General features: G+C 38.7%; 1 protein-coding gene across 1 annotated transcript in view; it reads left to right on the top strand.

Moving 5' to 3' along the window:
* LOC129775061 (uncharacterized) overlaps window positions 1-26,595 on the top strand; it is a 170,693-nt gene that overhangs the window by 87,987 nt on the left and 56,111 nt on the right. The window lies entirely within an intron of this gene.

A 26,595-nucleotide genomic window follows, 5' to 3' on the forward strand; every position in this document is an offset into this window, starting at 1 on the left:
CAAATAGTCGAAATAGGGTTTTTCTAGTTGGAGAATCACGTTGATTAAATTTCCGTTTTATCGAAACAATCCCTTTTCCGTTCGGAAGCTGGAATTCGGTTTTGGTTCGCGGTTTTCGGAAAAAAATATAAAGGTGTTGACCATTCTGGTGTCTGGATACCGAAGGTTTCTGTAGTCCGAAGCGGCAGTCCTGAAGGCCTGAACCGTTCGGGACCGTTTGATAGAGGGGCTCTACAATAGTCGGGCATTTAAAGCGACGGGTGGTCTCTCTTCGGAGAGTGGCGCGAAAGCCACCTGGTTTTTAATCCCTCAACAAAAAAAGGTTCGCCGACGGTTACATTTGGCGCCCAACGTAAAATTGATTCGTTTTCTTTCATTAATTAATTTACATTTTCGAATATCAATGAACTACCTAGCTTTGAGATTTCATTCCTTTTTGTCGTTTGAACTGAATTTTTCTTATAGGTTACGTTATAAATATTTGATTTTTAATTTTTTTTCCCAGAATAAGATTATCGAATGAATTCACGAGATTACTTAATTCTACCTTATTTTCACTATATATGTCTGAACCATTATTTTTTCTATATTTGAATTTTCGTTTTTCACAATTAGCTTGTTGGATTACATTATTATTTCTCTAAATATTTCTAAAAATAAATTGAATTGGTAATTTATAAATATTACGTAACCTAGCCTTTTATATTCATGAAAATGAGTAATAAATTTATTCTACCGGTGGCAGATCACATTACAGAATAAGAAGTAGATTTTTAGCTAAAATTGAGAAAACAATGCGTCGATCAAAGAGAACATTTTGAAGACAAGAGAAAATTCCTTCGTCGTCTGTTATTGGAAGATAAGAAGTACCAAACATTGTACGAAGGTACTCATAACATATCAGATGAAGCGGAATTAATTAAGAAATTTTTTTCGATCGTCCATTAGTCTCTAGACTACGTCACTATATTATCCGGGCTGCAACAGCATCTGCAAATAATGATGAACAGATTAAAATTAGAAAAGATATATGTGAAAACTTAGAGGGAATCCTCAGGGAAATAAAACAACAGGTTTATTTCAGTGGTACAGAGCCTACAGAAGATGAAGCAGAATTAGGGGAAGGTGCGCAAAGTATTTTACCGAGAAGTGTTGGAGCACTTCCCAGTATCAATACAAATGAAGATTCAGAAAACCAAAGAGATGATAGAGAATCGGAAAATAAATCAAGAAAGCAAGAAAAGACTGATAAACTAACGTGGAGAGATATAGATTTCAATAACTTGAAAATATTAGGAAAAAGTGAACTTCGTAAAGCACTTCAGAAATTAGAATTGAGCGATTCAGATAGTAAGGAGGGACATAAAGAAATAGAATACAAATCAAAAGGAGTCATTCCTAAAGAGTCGAAAATAAATCCAATTAGTCTCAAAAAAAAGCTTTCTAAGGAAAGCGACAATAACAAAAATGTTGAATTTATCGGCATAAATTCTCGATTAAGCGATAGAAGAAAATCGACGAAAGATAATAGTGATAGGGTGCATAATTCAGGAAAAATCGTTCGGGACATTTCTAAATACGAATCGAAATATAATAATGACAAACGACAAACTAACCGAAGTAGAAACCATCACAATGGTCATTATAGCTATCCAATAGATAGTGATTTCTCCGATTCACCTGAAACAGGACATAGAACGAGGAAACATGGATTGAAAAACGAAAGAGAAAATAAATCGAACCGCAGATCAATTAGCATCCGTCGATCTAGCAGCACCGATAGCGAATACGATACACTGTCAGGAGGTCAGATAGAAGAAATGCAATTCGAGAGCATCAGAGTCAGGGTCGCCGACATCGAAGATATTCTGCGTCGTCTGAAAGAAGTGCGAATAGAAATCACAATTACTATAGAAAATCCAGAGTAGAGAATTGGGACTTGTCTTTTTCTGACGACAGTAGATCTGTTCAAATTGAAGACTATTTACACAGAATAAAAAAATTAGCTCGCCATGAGCGCGTTTCGGAAGGAGAATTATTAACGAACATACACCATCGATTGAAAGGTGAAGCATACGGTTAGTGGTTTACAAGAGAAGATATATTTACACGATGGAGTAAATTTGAAGATGAGATTCGTTTCAGATACTTTTTTGGTATAGATAGAAGAAAATATGGGAGTGCGTTTCATCACATAAAAATCCATTTCCAGTTTCGAACAAAGATCAATTTCGCTAGCGCAAACATCAAATGAACTAACAGCATTTGTCACTATGTAATTATAGAACATATGGGGTGTCATACCATTATAGAAACTTTTTCATACCCAAAAACTTCAAATCACTGCATGGATCATGAGCATCAAAAAGCATCAACAACTTCGAATCACTGCATGGATCATGAGTCATGTTTGAGATAACAATTACAAACTATAACCCATTTTTTCGGAATCCGATTGGTTTGACTTTTTCAAATATTTGAAAGAAAATTATTACTCGAAGTTATTTGAACCCTTTGAGGACATAGTCCTGACTAACTTAAATATTTTTCCATTTATTTTATAGCACTTCCGCCACATTATCCATAATATAAAGGTCCACTTCCAGAAAATGTGTTATTCAGGTACATAGTATACATGTTTAACACGGGAGAGCTTATTATCATTTATAATTTTTGTGTTGAGAACGTGATTTTATCTTTCCGTTTATTCCGAAAGTTGATTACTATATTCGCTACCCTGAAGTGGAAAATGCAGTTCAATTTCATTGCGTAGCAAGGTTGCATTCACACAAATTCCATTGGAGATCTCTGAACGAATTACAGAATGCAAAAATTGCGATCCGTTCGGGTAATTCGTACTCTATGCCATCTCCGACTATGGGTGAGTAGTTGATCAGTAGATGTGAACATTCAGCAACGTGTGGGACCGAATACGTGTAATGTTGTAATGAAGCTCACTAAAGACTAGCGTCATGATAGCGTCTCGCAAGCGAATGTATCCTTTCTTGCGCTGTTGATTGTGTCGTAGGGGCGTTGGTGGGCTCTCTACCTTCGCGTTCGAATCAACCATGATTTCTCGCGTAACTTTTGAAAAGATCCTATGTAACATTTACGTTGACTCGGTAAAAACGAAGCTGAAGATCGGAACATTGTTCCGCGAATTTCACTACATTCACTTCTAGCAGTCAATAATAACTTTGAAAAACCAATCGTAACTGTTAAGTTTAAAGTTGATGCCTCAGAGCGAACAATGGTACATTGGCCGCTTTGACTGACCGCGTTGTACAAAATACGTTGCATGATAAGAATCTGAAAATAACTACATAACTGAAACAATGCACTTCGTGCTAAAGACAGTGTATTATTTTTAACATTCATTGTATTGCGCTGAAAGCGACAAATACACCCGCGAGAATTGGAGTACCTGTGGCTGGATTTCGTTGTTAAATGTTAATGCAATATCTGTCTTAGCCCTTATGAAAGGCGGGTTTTTTTTTTGTCAAGAAAAAATCCACTGACTTGCACTGTGGTCACAAATATTCTAAAGCTTGTCACTCTGAATACATTCAAAGAGGTGTTGCTCAGAACAGTAATCCTAATAAAAATAAAGTTATACTACGTTGAGACGGCGAAGTTTCTCCAGGAAAGTTAGTGCCATTGAAGAATCTTTTGAAGATTACATCAACGACTTCACCAACATGGGATCTACAGACGTGCTCTCCAGCTAGTGTTTTATCAGGATTAATGACAATAGCGTGATTATCATTCTCCAATCCGGGCATGTGTGAATCGAAGGATTTTAATAATCTATTCAATGAGCCTTGAGGCGAATTGAGATTACTTGCGCATGTGTGGATGAAAGTTCTATGAGGCGGACATTTGTCATTTGTCATTTAACAACGTAAATATTTTTTTGAAAAACTATCGTCGGTTAATTTGATTGGATATGGTTCATACAAGAACACCAAAAACGTGATTGAAAAATAGGGGAGGGAGGTGGATAAGATGGTGAGAATTTGGGGTTTTGTATATGTATACTAGCTGACCCGGCAAACTTCGTCCCGCCCAAAATATATTTTTCGTTATCACATTCACGTTTTATTCAAATGTTTGGTACAGAAAATATAATAGAATTCGGACAATTCTTTTCTCGAGTTTTGCTCTTATAAACACATTCGGCGATCCATTTTTATTTATATAGATAGAAGAAGTTATAGGAGTGCGTTTTATCACATTAAAATCCATTTCCACTTTCGAGCGAAGATCAATTTCGTAAGCGCAAACATCAAATGGACTAACAACGCTTGTCAATATGTAATTGTAGAACATATGCGAATTAAATTTTTCGAATTTTCCCATTTTCCTTCTGGGTTTTCCGAAAATTTTCAATTGTCATGTTTGGTTGAAATATGTGTATTATTTTTATGGGACTCCCTCTCCATTTCAGAGGAGAGAGGGGTGTCATACCATCATAGAAATATTTCTTGTACCCAAAAACCCTCATATCCCAAATTTGGTTCCATTTGCTTGATTAATTCTCGAGTTATGTAGAAGTTTGTGTTTCATTTCTATTGCAGATCCGCCCACCTCCCCCCCACCCTTAGAAAGGTGGGAGGAGTGTGTTGAACCACCTTAGGAATGTTTCTTGCCCCCTAAAACCTCCACGTGCTAAATTTAGTTTCATTTACTTGATTAATTCTCGAGTTGTGCAGAAATTTGTGGCTCATTTTTATTTTTATTCATTTAATTTTCAGAATTTTTCTATTTTCCTACACAGTTTTCCGAAAATTTTCAATTGTCATGTTTGGTTGGATTATGTGTTTCATTTGTATGCGACAAACTCACTCCGCCACCTCCCCCCATCATTGTAACATTTTCTGTACTTTAAAATTTTCACATTCCATTTTCGGTCCAATTTGTTCTATTGATTCTCGAGTTATGCAGAAATTTGTGTTTTGTTTGCATGGGAGCACCTCCTTTCAGAGAAGGGAGGTATGTCAAACGATCATAAAAACATTGCTCGTACCCACAAAAATATACAGTACTGGCAATTCAGTTCAGTTCTTTTTAAAAGGCTTTAAGCCTTTCAGTTCATTCTCCTCTAAAGACTGGTGAAGACTAATGAAGAATACACTGTTTCTCTTTACTCATGAATCGTTTATAATTTTATCGTATTATTTTAGGATTTGCACTACAAGATTTGTACATTGGTTGCACCAGATTTGATCATATTTGTGAACACATAAATAATGTTGGTCGGTCATTTAGAATGTGGCACAAAAAAGAATACATATGAATAGTTTTCGGATTCAGCTGGAGATGGCGCAAGCGTCCACAAACCAATCTCGTTCCGGAAAAAGGTGCTGTGGTCAGACGAAAGCAAATTCGAGCTTTTCGGAACGAAACAACGAGCCAGAGTAAGGGTTAGGCGAGGAGAGGAGCTGGTCGACAAGAACGTTCAGAATACAGTGAAACGCGGTAACGACAAAATGATGGTTTGGAGGTGTTTTGTTTGGTCCGGTGTTGGAAACCTGGAGTGGCATTGCGCATTTCGAAACGAGTAACTCGTTTCGAAAAAATTCGAACTAAAATCGAAATGGTTTTAGTATTATGTATATTTTTCAAGTTCATACTTTCGGTGAACTAGATTTAGAGCAAAATTTGTCTCGTAGAGAAATGTAAAAATTTTGGGTTCGTAAACAAATCTGGTCAAAGGCATGTCAAAATGGTCGAAACGAACAAAAATCACTCGTTTCGAAAAGCGCAATGTCACCCCTGGTTCAGGTTCAGGAATGCTGACAAGTACATCGATACCCTTATGCACAATTTGAAGAGCTCAGCACGGAAGACAACGATCCGAAGCATACGGTGCACAAAACGATCTCCTACTTCCGCCAATCTCGTGCGAAGTTGACGCATTGGCCGCCACAATCACCCGATCTGAACCCGATCGAATATCTGGGTGAATTCATGATCAAATAATGGGCAAAGGTCATTTGAATTTTAGCTATTTTAATTTTTTTTCGAAAATTCATCTGAAGCTGAACAAGTTTTATCAAGTAGCTATAAAAGACTTTAATGAGCGTTAGTCAAAGTGCTAAAAAACTAATTCTATTTATGGAAATTTGGTAGAAGAAAATAATGCAGTCAGACAAAGAGATATAGTCGAATAGATGTTTCCATCACACCTTGGATAAACTTTTATAATTGACTTTAAACTGCATTTAACGAATAATATTGCCTATAGCTTATTATTTTCTCCTAATTTGTTTGAACAAGGCTTGAATAGGGTAAGTTGTTGCACCTTGAATAGAGTTAGTTGGGATACCTCCTTGGTGGGGAACGTAAAGTAGCTTCTTCCTTGCCAATCCTTGAAATCCAGCGTTAAATGCGTCTCGTCATTCATGACGACCGCGACGTTCCGTTTCGATGAAGAAATTCCATACTCCATTACTTCCAACCTTTGTTGCTGGATCACAGCTTACTGTTCCGACACGGTCGGTCTTGACATACGGTTCCGCATGATAAGGTAATACGCTAGGTATTTTTACTGTCTGGCTAGTTGCTTCGACCTCTCGATCCGAAGCCGGGAACGATGGCTACATCCTTTTCCTCTTTGTACTGTTTAGCTTCAGTTTCATTCTTCTCCAGGAGTGCAAGGATATTATAGATACGGGAACTGGCGTATCTGGCGATCACAAAGTACTTGACGATGCCCACTCTCTTCGCAACGGAATGGAGCTCCCAGTAAGCACAAACCACGGAGCCCAGTTGCTTCACTGTTTTCGCCAGAACTTCGACAGTCAACTAATAGCGCTGTCAAATATTGTTTGAAAACCCATGGGTTACTATAGTTGACGATGCACAGTGGTGTTAACGGTGGTGAACGCATGAAAATTGGTATAATTTGTCCATTTTTTTAATGCAAGCGTTAGTTGCTCCCAGTAATTGACCTGAACTAATGAAATTTCACGATGAATACACTCACTGATAGTATTGCTAAAAAAATCAACTATTGGAATGGCCCAAATCAGTCAAAACTCGTTCTCAAATCAATATAGTTACAAATAAATTGTGAATTACTGATAGTTTAAAAAAATAATTTGAATGTAAAGGGTGTGTCACATCAAATTGCATCACGGAAAAAACGCTGTAGAAATTTAATTTTTAGTAATTATATCTTCAGCTTTCGCTTATAATCAGATAAGAGTGTATAGATCACGTTGGCCATGCTTCACTGTCAATTTTTCGTAAATTTGGGAAAATGTCGTCGAACGAAAAAGAGCGTCGTGAATTAATTCTGCGCACTCATTTCGAGAATCCGGAGTTGTCACATCGGGACATCGGTAAGATGCTGGGAATCGTCCAATCCACGGTCAGCAGAGAACTAAAACGATACTTCGAGAACCTAACCATCGACCGGAAGGTGAAGAACGGCAAAAATGGATGCTCCGTCAGTGAAAAATTTCACAAGCGCGTAGTTAAGTAGTTTAGACGTGATCCGAGAAGTTCGGTCCGGGATGTCGCCAATAAGCTGAATTTGTCAAGTTCATTCGTCCAGCGGACCAAGCAGCGGGAGGGCCTGCGTACATACAAGGTTCAGAAGGCTCCTAACCGCGACGAAAGGCAAAACATGGTGGGGAAGACGCGAGCCCGGAAGCTGTACACCGAAATGCTGACGAAGCCGCATTGCCTGGTAATGGACGACGAAACCTACGTCAAAGCAAACTTTCGTCAGCTGCCGGGCCTGTTGTTCTTCTCCGCATAGGACAAATTCAGCGTTCCGGAGGAGATTCGGAAGCAGAAACTATCCAAGTTTGCATGGTGTGGCAAGCGATCTGCTCTTGCGGAAAGCGGAGCGCCCCCTTCGTGATGACCGGCACGGTAAACGGGCAGGTTTACCTTAAGGAGTGAACAGAACCTTATGGACGGGGTAAAGAGGAAGGTGCGAGCATACGGGCTTGGGCTCGAAGTATGAATAAAAATAAAATGCCAAAAGTTGTTTAATCGTTTTTATTTTACTGTCTAAAATTTTCAAAAGGATCGGTCTACTGGGCGAATTTCTACAGCGTTTTTTCCGTGATGCAATTTAATGTGACACAACCTTTATATAAGAACATATCGAACATAGTGTTCATTCGCAATGCACAAAAAAAGTTTCGCATCAACACAAAACGTGTATACTTCTTCTCAGAAATTATCATACTCCGTACCTCGTATCTACATAAATGTCAGCGTATGTTGCTTTATTAGAGCTTACCTTGTGATCGAACTTGTCAAAGAAACATGAATAGCACAAAAAAGTTCATTAATCATTGAAACTTGATTGATTATGTTGTGTTTGCGACAAACAGAATCCATTTCATCTACTCGATCCTGGTTATTCAAACATGAAAAGTTGTTCGTTGTGGCAAAACAAAAAGTGATGCGTGTGTCATTCTGGAAGGATTTTATCCAACCCAACAGTTGGGAAGTTGGCATTCCATTTGCCCATTCAAACAACCATTGCGAATTTCTCGGCAGATATTATTTGCCCTCTCTTAACTCAGCACTTTAAATTGAATCTAAGCACCAATATTTACCCGTCCGAATGGGATGTGTATATTTTCTTCAAATTTTACCCAGTGCCCGAAAAGCGTTCTTATCGAGATTTCCAATTAAGATTAATATTTACGATTGGGTTCACGCAGTGTTGATTAAGGAAGTTGAATGCTGCAGCCGTACGGCTTTCGGCGGAGAGAGTGCGAACGGAAGGATGGATGAGAACGATCGGGGGAGTTAGGCAATTCAATTAAAGACGGTTGGACTATGGTCGTCGAAACTTCGAGAGCACTTCTTGAAAAAGCCTGCGTGTACGTACGATAGATATTAATACAACTCGATAACCGACAGCTAGCTCTGGGCGGTGGGTACTTTCATTTCTCCGACTCTGGGCGTTGGCGTGATCTATATTTTGGAACGGTTGATGTTGATTAGTATTGGTCGAAGCAGGATTTTTTTTTCTCAAACGCTTGTTGGGGGAAGTACAAAATTAATCCTCAACTTTGGCAGTGACAGTTTGAATAAATATTTAACGTGCGTGGTTTGAGGTTTGAAAATGGGTGCTGTCACAAATGGCTAACGGGCCGGAATGAATGATAATCAGATTTGCGTGCTGAACTCGAGTGATAGCTGGTGATGGCTAAATTAGTCGCTCCATGGATTTCATTTGCGTTTGTAGAGCAGGTTGTTATAGGAGTTAACGAGAGGGATAATATATAGGTTTAACATGTGGGAAGTTAATATGATCGTATGTAATATTACATATACTGCTTAACGTGTTAAATTAGTGATCATATATTTCCCACATTTGTTGATAAAGTACATCACCTTGAATAAATAATGTGCCTTATGAAATAATCCACCTGTATAGTATTACACATTTTGTTCGATTGTTTTCTCAATGAATCTCACATTGGCTCGGATAGAGCGCCAATCCAAGCGTCCATGCATCATACCTAAACATTTATGAAACCTATGCTAAGCGTCGAATTTTATGGCCCATGAAGCATTTCCCGGACAGCGGTATAAAACGAAACGCGGACAAATATTAATAACGCCACCGGAGAAGAGTAAATTGTATAGTTCCCACCGTTTGCCCCACTGACTGGTTGTGGACGAAAAATCAACAAAGCTGTGTGATATGTTTATTTTGACTACCGCACCCCGTTCCACCCGAGTGAAGATTAGGTGGAAAAAATGCATACCATCATTTCGATGCACTCAATTAATGGTTCTTCTTCATCGAAATGAGAAAAACAAAAGAGAGGAAGGGTTACATGTATATTTACATTTTGGGCCCAGGTAGATCGGCGTTTTGATTCCAGCAAGCCAGTGGCGGTGATAGATATCGTTCCGATATAAAAACTATTTTTCTATGAACTTACGACTTAGCTTTCATTCCGCGTTGAAGTGGAATTTATAGGGTTCATTATTAAAGTGGAAAAAATGATAATCAAGTTAGGAAATTAATGGCGCTAGCAACAGTCAAGTGGAACGAATCAAATCAAAATCTTTGGCATCCGGTAACATATCGATACAAATTTCGAACTTTATGTGAATTTTAATTAGGTGTCTTGTTTTATCGGTATTCAAAAGTAAGGTTTAGTAGAAAATGCATTAGAGTATTTCGTGTCTTCTGTGAGGCATTGAATGCAAATAGCCAAGTGTTCAGATTTCTAGCATTATGCAACGGCGATACCAACATTGTCGTGAAGGGGCACTCAAATATTTTTACAACTTCTGACAGCTTTTGTAGTCTTGTCATATCGATTTTGGCCAGTCCTTCTTGGATAGCTGGATTGAGGCTGGATATGCCGACGTCCATTTGTAGAAACCATCCCAGCCAGTTCGGTATATGTAAACTTTCAATCATACAGGCATACAAATAAAACCTGGATAAATGCTAAGTCATAATTTGGGAAATGTTTTTTTTTTTAATTTTTTAGAACTATTTGTATTTGAATGATATCAGGGTTGAATTAGAGTCTCTTGATAAACAAAATAAATTGTAAGTTTAATTCATTTATTCCGACATATTATACTCCTGCTATCAAATCTACGTTTTCTTGTTTTTTGCTCTTTCCACATTTCTAGCCGAATAACTTCTCTAATTGGGGGGTCTCCGTAGCCACATTGGTTGCGCGTTCGCTTAGTAAGCGATCGATCGTGAGTTCAAATCTCAGGGCCCTCATTGACAATCTTTGTGTTGTTACAGAATAGCTACGTCCACGCAACAATCATCAGCGATGGAGATCGATCCACGGTCGAAATAAGATCGATTCATCCATACAACTGCTCTGCTCTGCAAGAAACATCGGGCTGCTATTCTATTAATAACTCAACAATGATCATATCAACTGTCCGGTCTAACTGGACAATGGAAGAACAGAACGAATACTCTTACGCCTAAATGGCTACCGTGAAATGTAATGTACCATATGCAATGGTATAGAAAGAATACTATAACGCCAAAAAAATGGCAACTGTGTAATGTGCTATTTATAGATATGATAAACATGTGACATGTACACTATTAAAATTCGGCTCTGTTACAGCTGAAATGCTAATGAGCCTGAAATAAACGAATGGGATATATATAACATCTCTAATTTATTGGCAATGAAATATGTTTCTCGGCAAACCACTTGTTTTTTTCTGTTATATGGTTTGGAAAATTGATAATATCACACGCGAGATTTGACTTCACATTCCGAAACATCGTTTTCATTACTAAAAAAAAATGTACGGTTTGTTCTGTTAAAGCTAAGAAAATACATGCCACGAAATCGTTTGTTCCTTTGATCGAAGAAACATTTGACAGATGGGAATGATGGGGAATTTTTTTTTCTCACGTAGAATGCACAGTTTGATTGACTCCATATGATCTAGATTGAGACGAAAAGTTTTCCGTTTGCGTTCAAGTCTTAGAAGAATGAAGTGTTCAGCACCCAAAAAGTAATTACGATTGCGGACAAGAGATAAACTTTCATAAAGCTCCTATAAAAATAATAGACAATAGAATGTCAATTCTGATATAAGAAGAAACCAAAGAAAAAAAAGAAACATTTTAGTTCGTGACATATATTGTTTTTTAAAATGATGAATGTACTGCGTCAAATGTTTTTTGCATATATGTGTTTAGTTTCTGTATATCCTCTTTCATCGTTATTCGTTGACACATTCAATTTTCTACCACTCGAGTAATTGACTGGTATGCCTGATATTTTCCTATCTTCCTGGCTACTAATACAATCAAAGTTTGACACAACTAAAACCCGTGAATCTTCCCACCTTCTATTCTTCATCTTGGTTACAACCCCTCAGGTTGCGCATCATAAAACGCGGGCTGGGCTACAAGAGATGTCGGTTAATCGTTTGATTTATATAATATCTGCTGTTCGAATAATCGAATATCTGCATTTATAATCGAGTCATTTTGTATCGAATAATGCAAAATCAAAATATGAATACATCGAATAATTTGGGGCGATTATTGCGATCGATTAAACAAAGAATCATATCTTAAGTTAAGAATATGGCTATAATTTTTTTAATCCAACAGCGACCATCTAGCATCGATAATACGATAGGGGCTGTCCACACACCACGTGGACACCTTTAGGGAGATTGAGGGTACGGAAATATCCACGCTTGTCCACGGTGAGGGAGGAGGAGTGTTGATAATGTCAACATGGATACATAAAATGAATATGTTCGACAGTACCCCGATTATCCACGGAATAGTCTGGCAACGTCACCTCGTATAACGTATCGCGGATAACGGAATACAGCCAAGGCGTGTTTTGGCATGGAATTCTCAACCAAGTACTAATAAAAATGACCCAAGTCATATTACGTTGAGATGGCAAAGTTCCCCGGGAACGTCAGTGCCATCAAAGAAGCAAGAGGAAGACTGCATGAAAACAACATCAATGTGTGACGCAGAAATACAAAAGCACTCTCCACCAGATGGCATGAAAATCGATGCGACGTCTCAACGGAACAATGCTATATCACTGTGTGTGTTGAATCGATAGCACGAGAGCAGAGTATCCCTTCAGATGACGCACGGTTCTCCGCTAGGAACGTGCCTCTGGACACAAGGAACTCAAACTTGTGAGTCCATAGCGCAAGCTATTTTGGAAAAAAAACAGTTCTGAAAAGAACTGATAAATTAACTTTTTCTGCTATTTACCGAATGAAATAAAACACGTTGCGATAGGAGCGAAGCATGAACACATGTGTTGTACTTTCGCTCAGGTTGCAACAGGAGCATTGAAACTCGTTTATTGCTGCTACCAATGTTGTTTCTGTTGATGTTGCTACTTTGCTACCGGTCCTGTTGCTGATGTTGGATTTGATTACCCTTCTTCTTTTGGGTTTTTTTTTCTTTTTGATTGATGGTGTTAACTACTTCTCGGTTAGACAATGATCGTTTCGCTACACGGCATTTTCTTTTAATTTTAAATTCTTTGACTGGCTGGCAAGAGAATCACAAAGGGGTGGGACTTGTGACGCAATGTTTCACTTCTATTCAGAAACTGAACAGTGTGCGATTTCATTGTATCAAGTAAAACCGTTGTATATAATACCAGCACTGTAGATAGCTGCGATTGTTTTCACAGTGATATTAAAGTATCAAAATTATATTTCGCTATTACTCTAGTCTCTACTTTTGGTTGGTGCAATTTGAGGAGCCCAAATTGGGCCATTTAAGATTCAGCACTAGAAATTTAGCATGCTTAAATAATGCTTGGCATTTTACAATAATTTAAATGTTTATCTTAAAAATTATAATCAATGTTTTTGTTTTGTTTTTGACCAATCAATTGATTGCAAATATTTATTCGCATCTATCATCACAAAACATCATAAAAATCTCTCAAAAATGCCCGAATTAGATGCACTTAACCCTGCATATATTGTTGTTAATAAAACTAAGTTTGCCTACGGGAAAATTCTAAAATCTTGGATTGATCAATTTTCTAATTCTTCTCACTCAAAACCAATAGAAGCTCTTCTCCATCACCAACGCATACAAACACGATACCGAAAATATATTGTGAACTTTACTTTTCAACATTAGGTATTATCGCGTGATCTGTCCCATGGCAAAAACTGATCCTTTTAAAGCGAGCTATTGTCGACTATTGTCCAGATTATGCGACCAGACACGGTGTGAGGTAGAATTGCATATTTATGAGCATGTGATCTTTTGTTGTCGTGCTATTTTGTCGTGTATATTCTCCCATTCAAGCGTAGTAATTGTAGTCGGTACCGTTTACTAGTGACAGTTTCAGACGGTAGGCGCTTCTAGGTGTGCGTCTTGATTTTTTTCCCGTGGCATTCCATGTTCTTCATCGTCCAAATCAAAAACATTGCTTTGGGTCGTTTAAAGCACTTTTCACATATCATAATCGATAATATTCTTTGTAAGCTTCTATGAGTGAACGATGACTGTCTGCTGCATTTTTGTTTTGAAATAAAACTAGTGCAATAAAACTTTCAATGAAATGAACTATATTAAAGCTCGAGTCCTTCAATACCTGTTTGTAACGTTTATTTTACTCCAGCGTTCCTAGTGGTCGGATCTGGAATGTTTTGACAGCAGCTTGTTTTAAAATGTTTCTTCTCTCCGTCGCTGAAGAAATCGTCACGATTAATTTTGTTTCAAAAAAGTTATACTTGAAAGCCGCAAACTGATAATTAATCTCGGAAACCTACTTCGAAAATCCGACGGTTGAAAAACCGCCAAGTTGTTGAAATTGATCAAATCGACCCTGTGCAGCATTCTCAAACATTTTCGTGAGCAAGTCGATCGGCAGAATCATAGCCAGCGTCATAGTGAAACTAAGGATCAGATGCTTTTGATGGTGTTAAGAACGATTAGGATAAACCCGGGGCTGCTGGATTATGATATTACCAAGAAATTCAATACCAGCCGAAGCACCGTCAGAAAGGATTCGTCTGCGAGAAGGATTTAGATTTTTTACGGCCAATAGGGAACCACACAGCAGCACTGAAGCAGAATCTAATGGCCGAAATACGTGCCCAGAAGTTGTACAATGAGGTTCGTACGAAGTATGAATGATTATGAGCAGCTTCCCAGACAAAAGTTATATGAGGTCGTTACTGGTCGAGGTGATGTCCCTAGCAAGCTTGAGTTCGTTTTTGCCAATAAATTCGCAAGAAAGCTCATTATCTGGCAAGGTATTTGCAGCTGTGAACAAAAAAACAGGTTTTCGTGACAAACAAGTCTATGGATTCCAAAATATACAAGCAGGAGTGCCTAAAAACTCGTACATTAGATCTCACAATGGACCTGTAAAGTTTGGGCCTGATTTGGAAAGCTGCCACTATAGCGGACACTACAATGATATCGAGACAACGGGGTGGTTTTCTTCGAAAAGGACATCAATCCACCCAGCTGCCCTCAGTTGGGCAATTGTCAAACAGAAAATGGTTAGTCAACATTGACTTGTGAAGATAGGTATAGATAGTTGTTTCAAATCTACCACAGAGCTCAACGATCCGATTCAAGAGATGTCCATGGAACTGACGCTCTTATCTTAGAATGAGAATAGGAATCGGTTCTATATACATTTCTCATAAATTCACTTATGAATGTGACATTTATTCTCGTTTTAATATGATTAGCAACCAATTGATAAATCAACTAATCAGTAGCTGGTCAGATTTGGGATCAACCCCACTTTTGTCGAGTGTCTTAGTTCCATGCCATATCGTTGGTCGAATGAATCAATTTGCTTATTTTGGACCTCTGTGATTGCTGCCGATTCGTTATGCAAACGATAAATCGATTAATGTTATCATAATTTCGTTACTCATTATTACTACACGTTGTCGTCAGTCGAATAACAAAAATATTGTCAGTCAAATAGCATCAATGGGTTTAATTTCAACTATGGGCGTGTGTAGATTAACAAATTTGAACCAATCACTAGATGCGTGTGAACATTCCTAAAACAAATAATTCAAGCAAATCGGTTAATATTTGAAGGTTTTTCTAAAATTAATTCCAAACTTTATGAATAATTTATGAAGGCATTAACAATAATAACTCGTCTTTTGTTTAATCACTCTCACTTATACAATGCTTCTACCTTGTGTTAGCATTGTATACCTCATAGAGATTATATACCACCATATGTTGAACGTTCTACTACGAAAGTCTGTTGAAAAAACGTGTATGTCCATGACAGAGTAATGACACGACTGCTTGACTGCTATTGAGCAGGAGATTAGTCAACATTATTTACGTCTAATGTCTTCTATAACAATTCCAGCATCACCAGATCATAACCACCCAGACGCATTGAAATCATTAACAGGCCCAGCTGCGTGCGTTCGTAGCTTGTTTGCTAAACAGCTGATTCTTCAGTGATGCTCAATTTTTCCACAGTCTCACTTGCATTGGACCGTAGATTGGAACTCCGGGGATGCCCTAATAACAACATTAACTGCACAAATCAAAGCTAGGCTGGCGTAATCTTTTAACCCGGTAGCACCCGAAGGACCACCCATATTAATTATAATCGGTTCAAACGTTCGCCTTCACTACCAGTGAGTTACGTGGTTGGCGTAGGACTTTTGTACCGCGCCGCTTAGCTCATAGTGTGCCCAGCCAAACCCTGATTCCCTTCATGTCCAACTGGATTACGCACCTCCAACTCGTAGCTGCCCGTCGGGTGTCATAATCCAATGTATACTCTTTCACTCGCATCAGCGCAATTATGTGCATCCATCCGTCGTCGTTCAGTCATCTTTGGATCAGAGGATGCTGTACTCGAATGTGGAGAAACATTTAATGGCAAACGGTCATTAAACTGCCGGTTGCTACCGCAAATGAACAAACAGACCTTGGTTAGGTAGAAATCGGAGCTGGATTACTGTTTGGTGCAAAGCGGTGGGCAATAAAATATCGTATAAATCTTCGTATAAATAAATCGGTTGGTTGAGAGTTGCGGGACCGAGACAGTGAGCGAGCGAGCGAGTGTTGCCGCAATAATGATTGACGTGAGCGCATCATCATGTTTGGGCAAACATGATGATCTTGCAAATCAAATTGGAGGTGTGTATTTCATCGCATCCTTCCGGTTGGACAATATTGTTTTCTAACTGGTCACTCGAGACTTTATGATACATCGTGAAACCATAAATGCATATGAGCGCTATAAATCAACCGGTTGACGGGGCAGTATTCGAATCATAATGCTATTCCCGGGGAAAGATACTTCTGGCTCATAGTATTATATACTTATAGTACATTATATTGATTTCATAAAAAACTATCATACTGGGTTAGATTTTGTGCTAGAAAGGGAATTTTACCAGCACAAAAAAATACATAAACATTACAAAACCGACGAAATAAGCATAGACTTTGATTAGAAACTGTTCTTCCACTCAAATGATAAAAAATAGCTCAAAGTATCTTCGTTCAATTAAACTTATTTTCGTCTTAAGGAATTATTTTTGTTATTTATTTATATTTTGAGACATGCCAACCATTCTTCTGATATGTTAAGTTTACTGCCAAAGCGATAAGTCAACAAACAGATCGAGTCAGATCAAGTGCATAGCTTATAGTGTTTGAGACGTACGTTCCGCAAGTTTCCCTAAGCTACCTAGCACTTCGCATCAATAAGAACATTTCGCAGAGGCAATAGCGCTTGCTTCTGATCTACATCAAATTTGAAGCTTTGGAATTTCGATTATTCCATCTTCTTCGAGTTTATTCAAGAAACTGCAAATGATCGAAGATCGAAATGTCTTGGAAAGTCCCTCTGGATAAACCCTTGCAAATTTTTGCAGATTTGCAGATTTTATGGAGCATCTGAATTCTTCGAACTTGAAGCGAACCTGAAGGGTAAGCAAACTTAGTCTGTGTCAAGACAACCTTCATGCATTTTATTCAAGAGCAAGAACAAAAACGTAACTCAGAAACTGCCATGCTCGAGAGATTCTACAGAATAACTGACAAATATGGTTGATTCGAATCTTAGATCGGAAATTATTGTTCAGTGACAGCTCATGGATTGTTTTTTTTCATGGCAGATTTGGCACACTTCATGACTAGACAAGCCTAGCCAGAATATTCACCTGCCCTCGAGCTTCTGAATGCCAAAGGAAGGCTAGGCTCTGCTCGTGCTCTTTAGTCCTGATCGAGGAATTGTCAGACAATCTTGCAGCTGCTAAGGACTTTTGGATACCGGAAATTCCATCTCCATATTCAACACCTTGAGCGTTCCCAGAAGTGTTTTCGTGACAATTCCAGTTCCAGAGAGAACGACTGGCCCTCACAGTTCCCTGAGTTCCACGGCCAATGGTTGGTACTTGCAGATTTTGCGACCGTGGGTCTCCTCCAGATTCTGGTTCAGTGGAATAGCGACATCGATGATGGTGACGTGTCGGTCGCTCTTGTCATACACCATAATATCTGGACGGTTGTGGTGGATCGAGAAATCGGTCAGAACAGTGCGATCCCAGTACAGTTGTCAGTTGTCGATGAACAATGCAGACCACATTGTTGTGGCGCTCGGTGTAGGCTGCGTTGGCCTAAACGGGACGGCCTCCCATAATGTGCTCTATGTTTTCTTCGCATTGATGGCACATCCGGCAAATGCCATCAACGTCTGGATGCCAGATGTACCGCCTGCAGTTTGCTGTCGGCATTATTCTGTCCTGGATGGTTATCATGTTTGTTTCTACTACTGAAGAGAGTTCACCTCGCGTTAACCACATATTAGATACGGCCTTGTGTGTTCGGTCCAGTGAGTAACGTTTGCATTAAAAAAGGGGACTTTTTTTCGGATGCTGATAAAAAAATAAGACAGACAGGTTTGATAAATTTCCCATGGAAGATAATTATATTAGCTTACTTGCAAAAAATTCTACGCCCTTGTGAGCGGCCTTCCGGAACATTCGCCATGGTGGACGAAAACATGCGTGTAGGCATGTTTTTGAGTTCTTTCTTCGTTTTGTTTACCAATTCATTCTCAGTTTTCACGGCAAAATTGTTGGAGTGGATCTTACGCTTCAGGTTTGTCCAGAAATTCTCGATGAGACGTAGTTGAGGGCCGTTGGGCGAGTTCGCCGACTTGGGTACCACATCGATATTCAGCCGCTCCATCTCCTCTAACGATCGCTTCGAGTAATGCGCCGACACCAGATCCGATCAGAACACCGCGTCTTCGCTCTTATCATATTTCTTGATGAACGACGCAACTTCCGGCAGGCATTTCGTACTATAAATTCCCCCGTTCACGGCCAGTCCGGAGATAAAGAAGAGCGGCTTTGAAATCCCCTTCTCGTTCCTAGAGGCGAATGAACTGAACAGTTTAAACCCTCTTAAAGCCAAAAAAAAGGAGGTCCCCTTTTCGCTGATTGTCAGCCAAAACAGCCCCTTCTTGGGAAACTTGGTGCGTGAAATAAATTTCACTTCGGAGCTCACTTCCTTCGTGGGGGAAGTAAAATACGAAGTGTCCTGCCGGTCGTTGCCAGTTGTCGACCGACTCCGGTCTCCCGGCCAAGCGCACGCAACGATGTAGCCGCTTTTCCCTCGATCTTCCTCTTCAGCATCCTTTGGAGCTTCTTGTAGCTCAGGGTCGTCGGCCGTGCCAAGTGCCGCACGATGTCTATTTTCGACACACACTTCTGAACGGAGTAGCTTCACTGATTTCGCTATCACGGTTAGAGTTCGACCAAGGCGCCTATATATATACATACCAGGTGAAACAATCATATGAAATGCAGTTTCAGGCATATTGGAATTGTTGTCGGTATTGTTTACAAACAGCTCTGGTATAAATCTCTACTCAACATTTGAAATTGTATAAAGGAAGCGATATAAAAGTGTTGAACAGGAACGGATAGCAATGATAAGAGCAAACAAACAATACTACAGGCGGTCAAGTAAATATTTCGACTCAGCCCGGTGGATCAGGTAGACAGCAACAACTACAAACGAAGAGAGTTGTTGCCGGTCGGAAGAACAAGGAAATCATCAGAAAGCTGCCGGCGGCTCTCTACCATCTGCTACGACGCTTATTCGAACGATGCCTACTATGTTCGGCTTTCGCAAATTTATGTGAAAAAGAAGGGATGATTTGTCTTGCACTGTCTTCTGCTTCCAAGCTGTAGTCTTCTCCACCTCTGTCTGCAGATTGGAGTTAAGCTGGTACCACGGCAGTGGAACTTCATACAAATCACTCGTCGAAAAGTGTCTCCTTTTTCACCGCTTGTTTACATCGACGAATATATTTTTTTCCACTATGTTTCGTAGGAGAGTGTATGCATACTGACAGATTTCTACTACGAGGTTTTTATTGAAGGATGAAAGGTGGGAATGTTTATGTTTATATATGATTTATTGTACGATTTAATTGAATGCATAGAAGATGTCAACAAAACTGGAGTTAAGCACCTTTTTAAGTTTGAACAAATATTGATAAGAGATTCCCAGCAGTTCTTGATGTTTATTGCGTGATTTGGTTACTGTATAAGTTGTTTGAAACGAAGGTTTAGTGTAATCATTTTATTTTGAGGATTATATTCACATACAAGTATGACTAATATAAATTGCATGTATATGATGCGCCTGCCAGCCCATACATGCAAACCAAATCAGTTATACACATCATACAAGTAATGTGTCTTGGATGTATGTATATCGCTTCCAATTTTAGATTTTTGACGTAGGACTACGGCTTACATTAAGGGTTCTAAATCAGAAAACAGGTCACGTGTTTATGAAATAAAGTTAACGTTAATCACTATTTTTTCTACGAACGGATTTAAACGATTTGCATACCAATCAAATTGGAAATTTTCTAAGTTTTTTTTTGTATTTTGTATTGAACGAAAGGGGATAGCAGAAAGAGAAAATTTGCGAAATAAACTCCACCCTTGCATAATAAGTAAGCTGTCCCTAGCGTATAAGTATTGCATCTTCTCTGAGGATAATTCTCAGAATCTTTCTGTGCCCGAAACAACAAAGGTCGATAATTCTGCTCGTTTTGTGTTCAATGTTTCCCCTCGAGTTGTGAACGCTAGCGAATATTTCACTTGAAGTGCATCTGGCGTTGCAATTAACACAACCATCCAAGTCATGGCAAAGAAGGCGAAAAAAGAGAAAAGTGCAAATGATTATAGGTCGCTTCTAAACATCGATGTTTGATTTTTTGTGTGTTGCTTGTTTTCGTTGCGCGAAACATAGAAACTTAGAGAAACTTTGTTGACGGTTTTGACCGAGAGTCGAGAAACGATTTTTCATAAACGGTCATTCTCGCGATGTTTCATTTTTAGCACTGCAACCGTGTGCATCTGTTAGACGCGTGTTTGATGCTTGTTGAATGACGATGCACTTCTTCTTTTTTTTGAATTATAGACACTTTAAACTCAGACAGTTCATTCGTCTTTGATGGCGATGCGCGGAAGATGCCTCTTGGTAATATTTAGTGCAATGCATGCATTGATATAAAGAAACAAATTGCGACATATGACCATTTAGTGTATTGTTCTCGCAAAGGTAAAAAATGATCGTTGCTTCTCGAAATGATTCTACAAAACTACGCAAGTCATTAAACCTTTTCAGGGTCTCCAGAACTTTTTACTTAAGAGTTATTTATTAAATTTCGACGTATTCGCAAACAATATAACAATAGTCCTACGTTCTAAGCGGTCGTGTCTCGGATACAACCCCTCGAATTTTTTACGATTTAATGTTTGCTGGGCAGGCCCGAAGGCAGTTTTAAATTGTTAAAATATGAATGAAATTTTTTACTTCATGTTATTTGATTACTTGAAACATGTAGTACTGAACTTTATTTAACCATTTCTATATACATTTTGCGATATTTCAACTAAAGCACAATAAACAATCAGAAATTACGTATCCGAATGCAATTCTTTCGTATCATATGTAAGAGCTTTAATTGCCCTAAAATCATATTTCAGATAGCCGTACGAGATAGCTGCGGCTTGATAATCCAAACAACCGGAGTTCAAATCCCATCGGAGCAATTTTATAACCGTCGCCACCACTCATATCAAATATTTATATCCCTAAAAGTCAATTGAATTATTCCTATTTGTACAAACATAAATGTTCATAAAGGCTCTATATACATACAAAAATGGTGATTCCCCGGGCCGAACATTTTACTTTAATATTTTCTGCCATTTTTTTTATGGTAGTGATGAATCATATATTCGTATGACAACAGACTAATTATGTTATTAGGTATTGCCTAATAAGCTTGCATGTACAGTAAGTTACCTTTAACTCTACATTTAGTTAATTGGACAGACCTTTAATGGGACACAAATAATTGGACATTTTCATCTCTAATTGGATATTTTGTAAACATCGAGTTTGATACCGAAAGTATGGCCCCAGATTGAAAGTCGCCACCTGATGTCAACATTGTACCACTATCATCGTGAATGTCCAATTACAGGCCAATCACCTCTAATGTGACACTGAGTAGTGCCTCGGTATGTCGACGATTAGAGGTAGCTTACTGTATATGCTATTTGGGCGCATCATATACCACTCAAAATATCAGATATTCGATACTCTATATACGATAGTTATACGATTTAATGTTTGCTGGGTTGGCATACTTGGCAGCTTGGTTTGTCAAGTTCATAATCTCATGTTTACAGTTTTGAGTTAAGTGCAATTGAATGACGAAGATGAACTTATTTATTTTTGTCACTATGTTTATCAGAACAACAACTTCAACTTTCACTTTTCTTGAACCGGAAATATTCGGACTTAAAAATAATTTTTAATGTAATATTTGAAACATACATGTATTTACAAAAATCTATAATAATATAATTGACAAGAACGTTTTCCGCCATTCGTTTTTTGGTTGTCTGTAGTAAATCGTATATACGCATGACAATAGTCGTACTAGGTGCATGTATAAGTCGTATATTCATCCATCCAATCATCGTGAATACTGTTGCAAGTGGAAAATAAATGTGTGCTCGTTGCTTATGATGCGAACATAGTTAACAATATAATACAGTAGCTTAGATTTAATACGACATGCCGAGGCACCACTCAGTGTCGCTTTGGAGGCGATGTTGGCCTGTAATTGAACATTGGCGATGTGAGTGGTACAGTGTGTACGTCTGGTGGCAACTTTAATGTGGCGCCATAATTTGGGCCGCGAACTCGATGTTTACAAAAATGTCCAATTAAACGTGTCACATTACAGGTCCGTCCTAAATCGAAACGTCGCATTAAATGTAACTTACTGTATATAAACAATATTTATTCCCAGCTGTTTTGAGGCATCTCGCACAAATTGACAATATCATTCAGTTGTCAGTGCAAGTCGGTGCAATTTTTAGAGTGTAAAAAAAGTTCACTGTTTACATAAAAGCAATCTCGAATTGGTCCCACTTTTTTGCTTGAAGTTAAGGCTGATTTAGACGATGCCAGTCAGCGCTCTAGTTGAAGTATCCAGTGAATAGAGAACAGACACTCTGTTTATGTTAGAGGCCAATTACTTGTTTGATACTGGTACAAGTAACTTGAACAGAGTGTCTGTTCTCTGTTCACTGGAGACTTCAACTAGAGCACTGACTGGCATCGTCTAAATCAGCCTTTACTATCCCCTGCTGGTACTCTGTTTGGGACTGTCAGCGGCGCAGACAGTCGGATAGCGCGTTTTGGTTGGCGTTTTCTGCGAAGTACTCGCGCAGTTGTCGTACTTGGACAACACACAGTGTGGAAATGTCGACGATTCCAAGTTCTCCTTCTTTACGTGATAGTGATATTCTCCCCAGCAGTGTTGCCACATTTACATCTGTACCAAAGGGATCAAAGATCTTTCTCATCTGTACTTTTTCTTCCAAAAATCTATACCGAAAATCTGTATAATCGAAAATATTCGTTGTAGAGAAAAATATATTTTATTAGCAAGAAAAAAATACTCATTTATGTACTACAAATACTACATTTACATATGCAAGTAATTCGTGTGTTTGATGATGATTATACATAGTTTTTCTGAATCTAGACTGCATACTATCATTTATTAAAATTTTCGAGCTGCTGCTATGTTTAATCAAATCTTTTGATCTCAAAATAGCGTTCATCGTATCGTTGCTGAGCAGATTTCGAAGACTATTTTTGTTCTGATTATATTCAAAAAAAAAAAAAATCTTTCGGCAGTTCCCGAAGAGAGAGGCATAGTAAGAACGTTACAAACAAGGCATTGAAGTGCCGAAAATGCGAGCAAACCGTCAACTCTTTTCAATTTTCCAATTTTTGTACACCAATCCTGCACATGCTTGTCTTCTGAAATCGTGATTTCCTTACGGACTAATTTTACCTTTTGGGTACGGAATTCATTCTCCAGATATTGTATATTCCCATCGCAGAATCCTGGAAATGCCTCCAACACAACGTTAATACTTGATACATAATACGTTAATACATACATAGCTTTGAGTATCGGATCATCAAAATCGAATCTTTATCTCGCTTGCTTAGCCAGCTCCAAGGAGGAATTGCGACCATAACCTTCAAAATGATCTGACTTTTGCTGTTCATTGTTCTGATAGTTTCTTCTGCTGCCATTCCAGCCTAAATTTTTTTGCCGTTTTTCAAATGATCTTCAAATTTAATAGCATTGGACGTTGAAACAATGTAAAATTTCTTACAGATATGAGTGAGAATGCTGATTTTTGTCTCGTTCATACTAAATGGTGAATGCATCTCTTCACTGCCGCCGCTAACGAAACCCAACGGGTGGTGGAAGGGTGTAGGATTTTAAGTGGCTTGAGTTCCTACATTTTCTGAATTACCTCGAATTCGTTAATCTTTTTGGGGCTATTGGATATATAGGTATATATGTCCCTAGAAGAATGCTCAAGATTGACAGGGATTTTCTCACATGCATAACTAGCAAACAAAGCCAAGCGAAACTGCGGCGACCTCGTAGACCTCGTAGCCTCCGGATTTGGTGAGTTATCCTTTCAGCAGATGAACACAGCGGCACTTGTCGAGGCCGAACTCCATGCAGATGTCCCTGCTTATATCTTCGACAACCCGTACAGTTACATCTAGACGCTGACGTGAATCAACCCTTACGTAAAAGGTATAGATCACAACTTCGTGAGCGCCGTAGCTTTACCTTTTGCTTATATCCATGACCGTTTTTTTGAGCGTCCTACTGAGGGGGTTGTGCCAGACAAAACCAAAGCGGACTTGAACGGTCGCCTTGGAATAATTCCCCTCTTAATCTGCAGCGTTTTAGACTGCAACCCATTTTCCTCATCACTGAGATGTAGATACGTGCTCCACTCCTCGTCGCATGCTGCTGGAATCTAACGACGGCGGGATCAATTTTATAGATCTCCAATACCCGAACGAGAAACGAGTGAAGTATGAAGTCATAAGCCTATCTCTAGTCGATATAGGCCTCACTGAGGATTCACTGAATATATACCGCTTGTCCGACTATGGCTGCGTCGATGATGGCCTAAACTTTGCAGCCATGTGTATTTTTCTTGCATCCTTTCTGCTCTTCTGCGATGATGTGATGTTCGCAGTGAGCAGAAACTTTCGCGGTTATGATGCTGCTTAATATTATAGACACGTTATCGGTCTGTACTTTGATGGGTTCAATGTGTTGTTGTCTTTCGGGAGGAGGAAACTGACGCCACGGTTGGCAGATTTAGGTAGATTGTGGGTCATACATTGTTGAAGCATCCAGCTATCTTTGGATTTGTGACAGTCAACTTCTAGTCCCAGAAGTTCTAAACTTCATCGGTGCCATGTGCTGCCCATTACCGAAAATACCGCGAGGTTTCGCAGACATTGTTCTATTCGACGATAATTGCTGGCATCTGCAATTTCACCACAACTCTCCTCCTTTGCCCGTCACGATGTTGTACTAGGGTCTTCCAAATAACAGCCCAGAAGTTCGTTACATCACGGATATCTGGCAAACTTTCGGTCTTCTCGTCGCTAATGTGGTCATTGAGCGCTTCTTCATTATCTCTGAACATCCGATTTTGTTCAGAGTCAGAGTAACATGAAAATGTACAATTCTAGGTTTATATCAGGTTATAATAGGAAATGGTTTATATCAGTGGAATAACCGCAAGGTTGACATAGAACTATCGTTGGTTTAGGGATCATTTGTTTGAAGTTGAATATGAATCAATTCTCAATTAATGAATGAATGAATTTTTCGGGAAATTCAAAAACGAAAGAAGTTTCGAAAGAAGTGTTTATCATACCATTTCGTTCAGTTTTTAAGAGCTATTAACGCTCATAATCTGCTTCTCCGGCGTAAAGTTTTTGTTTTCGAAACTTTGAACTCACACCCCAGTATAGAAATGAAAAACGTAGTCCTACGTCAAAAAATGTTTCAACAACAAGGGGGGTTGCGTGATTTTGAAAAATATTACTTGCAGTCATTGAAAGACCATGGCTGGATTTGGAACCGATTATGAAAAGTTAAGTAATTACGATTTTTTTACTCTCTGACACTTGGTCCACTCTGTCTGAAAAAGAATTGTCATTGTGTTTTAACAGGAGTTAATTTTCTGTGTTCATTGAAGAACGATGGGAGAAATCCAATATTTCATATGAAATTCTTTTCATTTTCTGGTTGTCAGAAAAACGCTTCTCTCTAGTCACTATGGTCGTTAGCACTTGGTCCACTCTGACTGCACACTATATCAGTTTTCGCAGACCAATCAAAATGAATTTATGCCACAAACCTGACTGTTTGCAACATAAGTGTGATCTGATAAAAGTAGACTGTAGATTGAGAAATTCTTGATTGTTTGCTACTATTAACTCTTTTTTTTTCTTATTTTGTTACTTAATCCGGTCTGACTGAACACCGGTCATATACTATACACAAACTCGCCTCTCGCTTGAGTAAAAGCTGTACCAGTTGGGTGGACAGCACGTTCTATGAAACTTTTAAGCTCATTTAATGTAATGTATGAGGATGTCGAATAAAGGGCTAAATATTTATTTTTGGTATAGCTTCT

Source organism: Toxorhynchites rutilus, chromosome 3, assembly GCF_029784135.1.
Source record: "Toxorhynchites rutilus septentrionalis strain SRP chromosome 3, ASM2978413v1, whole genome shotgun sequence".
Lineage (NCBI taxonomy): Eukaryota > Metazoa > Arthropoda > Insecta > Diptera > Culicidae > Toxorhynchites > Toxorhynchites rutilus.